The sequence below is a fragment of the Malurus melanocephalus genome, unplaced genomic scaffold (assembly GCF_030028575.1).
Source record: "Malurus melanocephalus ecotype Western Australia unplaced genomic scaffold, MMel_1.1 scaffold_584, whole genome shotgun sequence".
Classification (NCBI taxonomy): Eukaryota; Metazoa; Chordata; class Aves; order Passeriformes; family Maluridae; genus Malurus; species Malurus melanocephalus.
The window spans coordinates 295,212-302,415 of NW_026623816.1; positions in this window are offsets into that span (position 1 = coordinate 295,212).

The following is a 7,204-nucleotide window of genomic DNA, read 5'->3' on the forward strand; positions in this document are numbered from 1 at the left end:
TTACATTTCTTGTCTTATTTACTCACATTTCAATTTTAAATCCTGCCATTGGTAACATGACAGCAGYGCTTTCATGAGGCTGCCTGGGCTCGGGGAAGGCTGTCAGACTGAGCACGCTGATCCTGGGGAAAGCAGCCTGATTAAAAACCTCATTGTGTCAGCCAGGCAATCAGCTGTTCATTATCCTATGACACACGACTACTGAAATGAAACATTCACATATTTTAAACTTGAGAGATTTGTACTTTAATATAATTATTTTTGAAAGATTCTTCATCAGAAAGGTTAATAAGAGCAATATAGGTTAATAACAGCACTAAGGCAGCTGACATAATCAGATAATTGACCTTATTGATATGTTAAGTGCCCTATGCTTCACCTTGGGATGTGTGACTGCTCTCCACAGTCAATTATCTTATAATGATGCCTGCTTCTTAAGGTCTTAGTGCCTGAATATTGGACTTCATCCAAGGTTTTTGGTGCATCCCCGTCCCTCTCCTGTAGGATTTCTGCTCCACTTTCATCTGAGAACTGTGCTAACATATTACAGGCRCTTTCCATAAATACACTGATCCAATGTCATCAGTTACTTATGAATTCAGCAAAACTGGGGTGGATTCCTGCAGTCTCCCTTCAGCAAGGACAGCTTCTCTCAGGTGTGGGATGCCTGAAGGCTCCTTCCCATCCTATCAGAGAGGGGCAGCTTCCCACCCGGGGTATGTGGAGTCTTGCCCAGAACCCCTCCTCGGATCCCTCCCTGGGACAATGCTGCCTGCTCAGGCTCTTTTGCAGACCCCCAGTGACTCCATTGGTCTTCACATGACATCAATAATTAGAGAAAAAGGTGCATCTGCATGAAAAGGCAACAGCAATTCCCCCACCCTGCTTTTCCCCTCCAGGCAGGTGTYGTGCCCTGCTCAAACCTGCATCTCACTCCCATCCTGTGTGTGTGTGTCCACTGCAGATGGCACTGAAATGTCCAAATCCAGCACAGAGCAGGGCAGGAATGGGGTTGGTTAGTGGAGCACAGGGACCTGTTGGCTCTCCAGGCTGGTGTCAGGAAAATTAATCCACAAACACCAGGGGTTTATGTCCAAAAAGGAAACAGAGAGTCCTGTACCTTTATTCATGAATTAAGGAAGAGTTCATGGGCATTCCCCATGGAGTCTCTCCAACTGATAGAGGACACAGCCTCTTTTATCCCAATTTCCAGGCCACAGTTCCCCCTCTCTTTCCGCATTGGCTGAGGTGGTTGGGAGGTACAGACTCCCCAAAACTCCTAATGCAAACCCCTTTCTAAAATACATCACCCCTTCTAATACATAGTCCCCTTCCTTCTTTCATTTTTTCGTCATCTCTTCTCTTGCAGTCTATTAACATAAGTCAGTTAGAGGAATTCCTTTGGAAATCCTTCCCTTTGTTTCTTCTATCTCTCAGTCTTATCAGCAGGCTCAGTTTGTAAAGACACTCCACTCTCATTCATTTCACTGGTGGGGGTCTGGGTGTTACCCTCAGGAGCAGTATGGTGGCTCTCACTGCCTCCAGCCCTGTGTTTGGGGYCATGGGGAGCAGAGCTGGTGGGTTTGGGATGAGCTGACCCATCCTGACACATGCTGGCTCATAAAGGGGTGACAGGGTGGCTGTAAAACACTCCCCTCTTCCACGGGAATTTCTGCTTCKTCTGAGCAAAGGAATTGCTGAGAATCTGCCAGGGCAGAAGGGATTATGGTCATTAGGAGGGGCTGTCCAGAGCTGCTCCTGGGTCTCTGAGGTGAACTGCCCCTGCCCAGTCCTGCTTTAGAAATCCTTAACCCGACTTTGCTCACATCCACACAAATGCCACTYTCATCCCAAGGGCGGCAAAAATAAATCATAGCGTGCCAGAGAGTCAGAAAGTTCTGGCTATATCTGGGTTTTTTTTTTTTTCCTTGAAGCAAAGTGAGCTTGAGGGGGAACCATGAGGATTTTGGAAGAGAAACAGGAAGGCCTGAACTTAGAGCTCAAGGGATTTGAAAAGTGTTTGTGATCCCACATGTCGGCCTCGTGCCTTCCGTTCCCCCTCTCTATCTGCCACCTCATCTCCTTCCCAGGTGCCTGGGCACACTCTAAAACATTTCATTCCCTCAACAGTGAATAKTCTTGTCACCTAATGGGCTTAAAAATAGGATAATATTCAGCTGAAAGGCAATTTTGTGAGAGGCTGGGTCTGAATCGACACTTCCAAGCACAGCTGAGACTGAGGCCAGTGAAGAAAAAGATTTACTCTGCAGCCGCTGTGAAAATGAGGGTTTGGGGGAAGCCATTATTTCCGAGGTATTTTTCAGTTCTCCCCCAGCAGGGCTTTGAAGYACTCAGCAGGGTTTAACCTCTGGCTGGTGTAAGTGGCCGGCCAGGCTAACACCGTTTCACAAATGCTGAAATGGAATTGGCATTTCCCCGGTAGCCTCTCAGACAGGACCCTCCAGCAGCAAGCTGCTGTGCTCCAGGCTTCTCACAGCCACGAGAAATGAAGGATTGCTCTGCACGATTTATTAGTAAACCTGTTCTCTGTGGCTTTACCTGGTGGGACTGCTCTGATCATCATAATTCAAGAAATAGAATTTAAGCTGTGTGAGTTGATATTGGTTAATAACTTAACAGGGATATCTTTGCAGCAGCCTTAGCCCAGCAGTGCAATTGAGTTGCACAGGCAGGGTAACTCCCATAATCTCAGGCACTTTGAAAGCTTTGGGAATGGATCTGCTGAAATAAAAATGCCTCRTCCTGGCACTGGTACTTTCAGCAAGACAATTCAGAGCTCCATGAGACAAAGAATAAAAGCACAAAAAGTGGATTAGGCCAAAGCAAACCAAGCCTAGGAAATACTAAAATAATTTCCAACTAAATTTCTGCTGGGCAATCTCCTGCCTGCAGGGCAGTGGGCACTGCCAGTAGCTCTGAAGCCACTCCAGCCACCAAGGTCCCCCCCAAAACTGGCTTCTGGTTTTCAGGGACAGGGGACAGATGGTCAGCTTTAGCTTGGCACTGTCCCTCTTACCTTCCCTYTTCCTTTCACTCATTTTTAATCTACCACCTTAATACACCACGCTGGGAATGTCTGGAAAAAWTGAGATGTCTGTGATTAAAGCAATGAGGAAGAAGAGTGCCAGCAGGAAGCTTTAACTGCATTCCAGCTCATCTGGAGACAAAAACACCAGGTGATCACATCTGCTCTGGGCTGARGACTTGTGATGGCAGGTGAAGTTACACTTCTGCAGTGTGCTTTGCAGAAAAAGACACTGCACACTAACAGCAATCCACATTTTCATCACTCTCCAGTGGCCAGGTTTTACAGCCCTTCCCATAACRTTGTCTATTAGTAGCCACAAAGCACCCAAGCAGAACAAATGGGTTTAAAGGATCTAGAAAAAAATACGAGCTCAGAGCAACAACTTTTTTTCTGATCTATGCCAGAGTAAACCAGAAAAGTGAGATGGGTCCTATTAAATACATCACCCTAGTGACACACAGAGGGACTCCTCTGAGCAAGTTGGGTTTTAGGGCAAACTTGTTCCATTGATGGATAAAAATATTAACKGAGAATATCCTCTGCTCTAGCTCTGCTCTGAACAGGATCCACAGAATCAACAACCTTTGGAGTGTGCCCTGGGTACAGAGAAAAGGGTGTGGAGTGTTCAGTGCTGTCTGTTCTATACCACCCACATCACTGCTGGGGGATGTGCATTTGGCTGGGGAAAAGCCAAGGCAAGGAATGGGAAATTGTCCTTTTTTTTGGCTGCTCTCACTGCAGAGAGGGTGTGGGGTGGGTGCTGCTGTCACTGCTGCCCCAGACAGGGTTTCTGCAGCAGGGTCCAGCTTTTCAGCAGCACGGCTCCTCGTTCAAACCAGGTTCCCATGCTTTGTTTTGTCCCTGCTTTCTGTTGTTTTTTGGGCTGGGGGTGGAGAAGTAAAGCCACACAAGACTCCCTGAAATACATCGGGTTTGTTTTCCCATAAAAAAAACAGCTCCAGCCCAGGGACAGTTAACATTTTGCTTTTGGGAAGCCACACTGGGTGCTGTCTTCAGGGAGCATTTTTGCTTATTGAGTGGTTAATATCCTTTTGTGGGGAAAATTCTCCCTCTCGTCTGAGCCCTCTTTTTGTTATATTATTGTGATTATTGCACTTTTCCAGTAATTTTTTATTCCAATTTAAGATCTCTCCTGGTGCTCCTCATTTTCAGAAGGGGCAGGTGGAAAAGGGAGCAGCTTGAGTGGGTTTTAAACCAGCACAGAGTGTCCTGAATCTTTTGTTCAGGCACTTCTCTGGGAGGAACCAGAGGTGGAACCAATCAAAGGAACCAAGAGTTTGTCCTGAGAAGCTCAGCTTGACCCATGTCAGAGAGTTCTGCTCCCAGAATCAGGGTGCTCCATTTCCCTGCTCTCCAGGCTTCTTTGGATTAGGACCAATTTCAGCCTGTGTGTGTGGCAGCCATACCTCTCATTCCTGCTGTCCAATGCACCTCTGAAAATGCCCAATGATTCCATCATAACCCAGAGGGTCACCAAAACTGCAGGACAACAACATTTTAATGTTAGAGAGTCAAGGCATTACTTTATTTTCTGGCCAGGGTGTTGTTGTGGCCAGGATGTGCCACAGAAATAATTTATTAAAAATGTTGTTGGAGAGTTTTTGTTYTTCCCGCAGTTTTGGTGACACTGTGACACGGGGATGGGCAGGRCACTGGCACCTGGCATAGGGGCAGTGCAACCTCCACCTGGTGCAGCTYGTCCTGTGCTGTCCCAGCAGGACCYGARRAGCTCGAGGAGGAGGCARAKYTTCCTAMCATGAACCCAAAATTGAACTGATGCAAGAGAGAAGTGCCTGTCAGTYGGGGAGGGTTTGAACCCATATGCCTGATTTCCCCAGAACAGTGATTTCCCACTGTTGTGCTTGCAGAAAGTCATCTCAGCTTTTCCTGCTAATAAATGGGAAGACAATCTGACCCAGCCTGTTCATTGACAAGCTCTGCAAAAGAAACCTCAGGAATATTTTATTCCTCCCACATTAGGAACGTACAGAACATACAGAGAAATTTACCATCGCATAATGATCCCTATTATGCAAAGCAAGGCTGACAAAATTTCCATCATTACATCCCTGACAAGTATTCAGAACTGCGGGGGCTTTCAGGCTTTCTTTTGAAAGAAAAAAAGACCTGCAAAGTAGCTTTAATGTCTTAAATATGGAGCAGGAACTTCATCCTCTCCCTATTCACAAACACCTTAAATACATCTCCTTCCTTCACAGCTCGTTAATCCCTACTCCTCTGCACTTCAGGCATTTAAATTSTTTCCACAGATCTAACACAGAAGARGTGTTTATATCATGTTTAATCAGCACTCGCCAGCTCTGAACACCCCTGGTGACCTTTTCGGTTACTGAGTGACCAAAGATCATTGCGGAATCAACAAAGCGAGGACCTCGAGGGAGCCAGAGGCCCCTGTGCCATTACCACATCGCGATCCTTCTGATACGTTTCCTCCTGGTTTTGCATCCCAAAATGTCCATCAAACTGCTCCATTAACACTGATTAAAACCCTGGACCTGARGGAGATCAGGGCGGCCGTGAATTAGTGTGTTGGTCAGTGTTACACTGTTCCAGGGTGCAGGTCTGATCCCATTTCTCTCTGGCTGGAGGCTCCAAAGGCACCAACCCTGACCCCAAATCTCTTGAGTGATGATGCTGGCAGGGGATGTCCTTTGCTCACTGGTGTGGGCTGCCACTCAGAGCGACATTCCGGGGCCATCTCTTCCTCCTCACTGCCACTGGAATGCCAACATAGGTAAATATCCGAGACCAGTGTGAGGGGTGAGTGTGTGGGGCTCACAGCCACAGCTATTTTGTCTTCTTCGCCTTTTTTTTTTTTTTTTGTCCTTTCTGCCCATCCCCCTCCTACCCCAGATGTGCACTGAGATCTCTCCCAATTTCTTAGCTTCCAGCACTCAGCCCCTCCCAAGCTGGGGCTGCTTTGCCCTTCTCAGCCCCCATGCCCGGTGTCCATCCCTCAAAAGGAGCAGAAGTTCGGGAATTCGCGAGCATCACTCGCAGCTCCCAGCGCTCTCCCTCCCGCACACGGGGCACGCGTGAGCCCCGAGCAGCAATTAAAGGATTTTGGGAGCAGAACGCCCTCGGAGGGCATCAGCAGATTGACACATGGTATTTCTTCGCAATAATGACTGYCCTGAAATGTATCGGATCCCGGCGCTGCTGTGTTTCCAGCAATTTGTAAAGACTGTTCAGTGTGTAGCCAGCTGGAATGCACAACAGCACGTAATTGTTCTGTTACTGCAGACTTCAATTGTTTCTCKTTTTGTCATTAAATGGGCATTTATTGGAAGAAAGGTCCTTTTTTTAGATGCATTTTTACGCAGCTCTGGATCGGACTTGCCAGGACTGAACAAGGGCAGACCTTCCCTTTTCTCATTGCACTCCTCGAAGCAAAATGGAGAGCACAAACAGTGGAATTTTTGTTTTTCAAATGGAGATGTTGAAAGCCTTTTACATTCTGCACTAGAAAAAAAATTAAAGCTTTTGAAATGTGGCATGGGAGTCAAGGCAGAAGGCCACCCACAGTGACTGTGGGAGAGGCGAGAGCAAGGGGCTGCTCAGAGCAGCCTTGGGCATCCTTGGGATCGGGAAAGCACCAAGGACTCAGGGAATGAAGGATTGCAATTGTGAGAAGCCACGTGGAGGAAAAACAACTGGCTGGAGTTTACAGGGCTCACCTGGAAKCCAGGGGTCATGAGGACCTGAACTGCACTCCCAAGTGGGTGTCCAGGGGGAGGGGGGGCTGTGAATCTCTGGTTTACACCAACAATTCCACAGCAGGCCAGGAATTCCTTAACAAAGTCCAAAAGCACCCCTAGTCAGAACTACAAAGTGCTGCAGAACTCACTGTGCCACCTCGAGAAGAGTTTTCTCTATAAACAGCATTGTTTTGATTTCAAAGTGTTTTGCAGAAWACAAAAGCCCCAAACCAAGCTCAGGAATCCCAAGGCTGAGGTTCCTAATTCCCATTTCAGCTGTTGTTCCCCCAGCATAAGGTGGATACTTTAACCTGTCCATTCTGGTCAGACCCCACTATCTCACCAGATGAAACTGCCCTGTAGGTCACTCTATAACCAAAAAAGCAAAACATTGAAATGTAAAAATGCAAAAAAA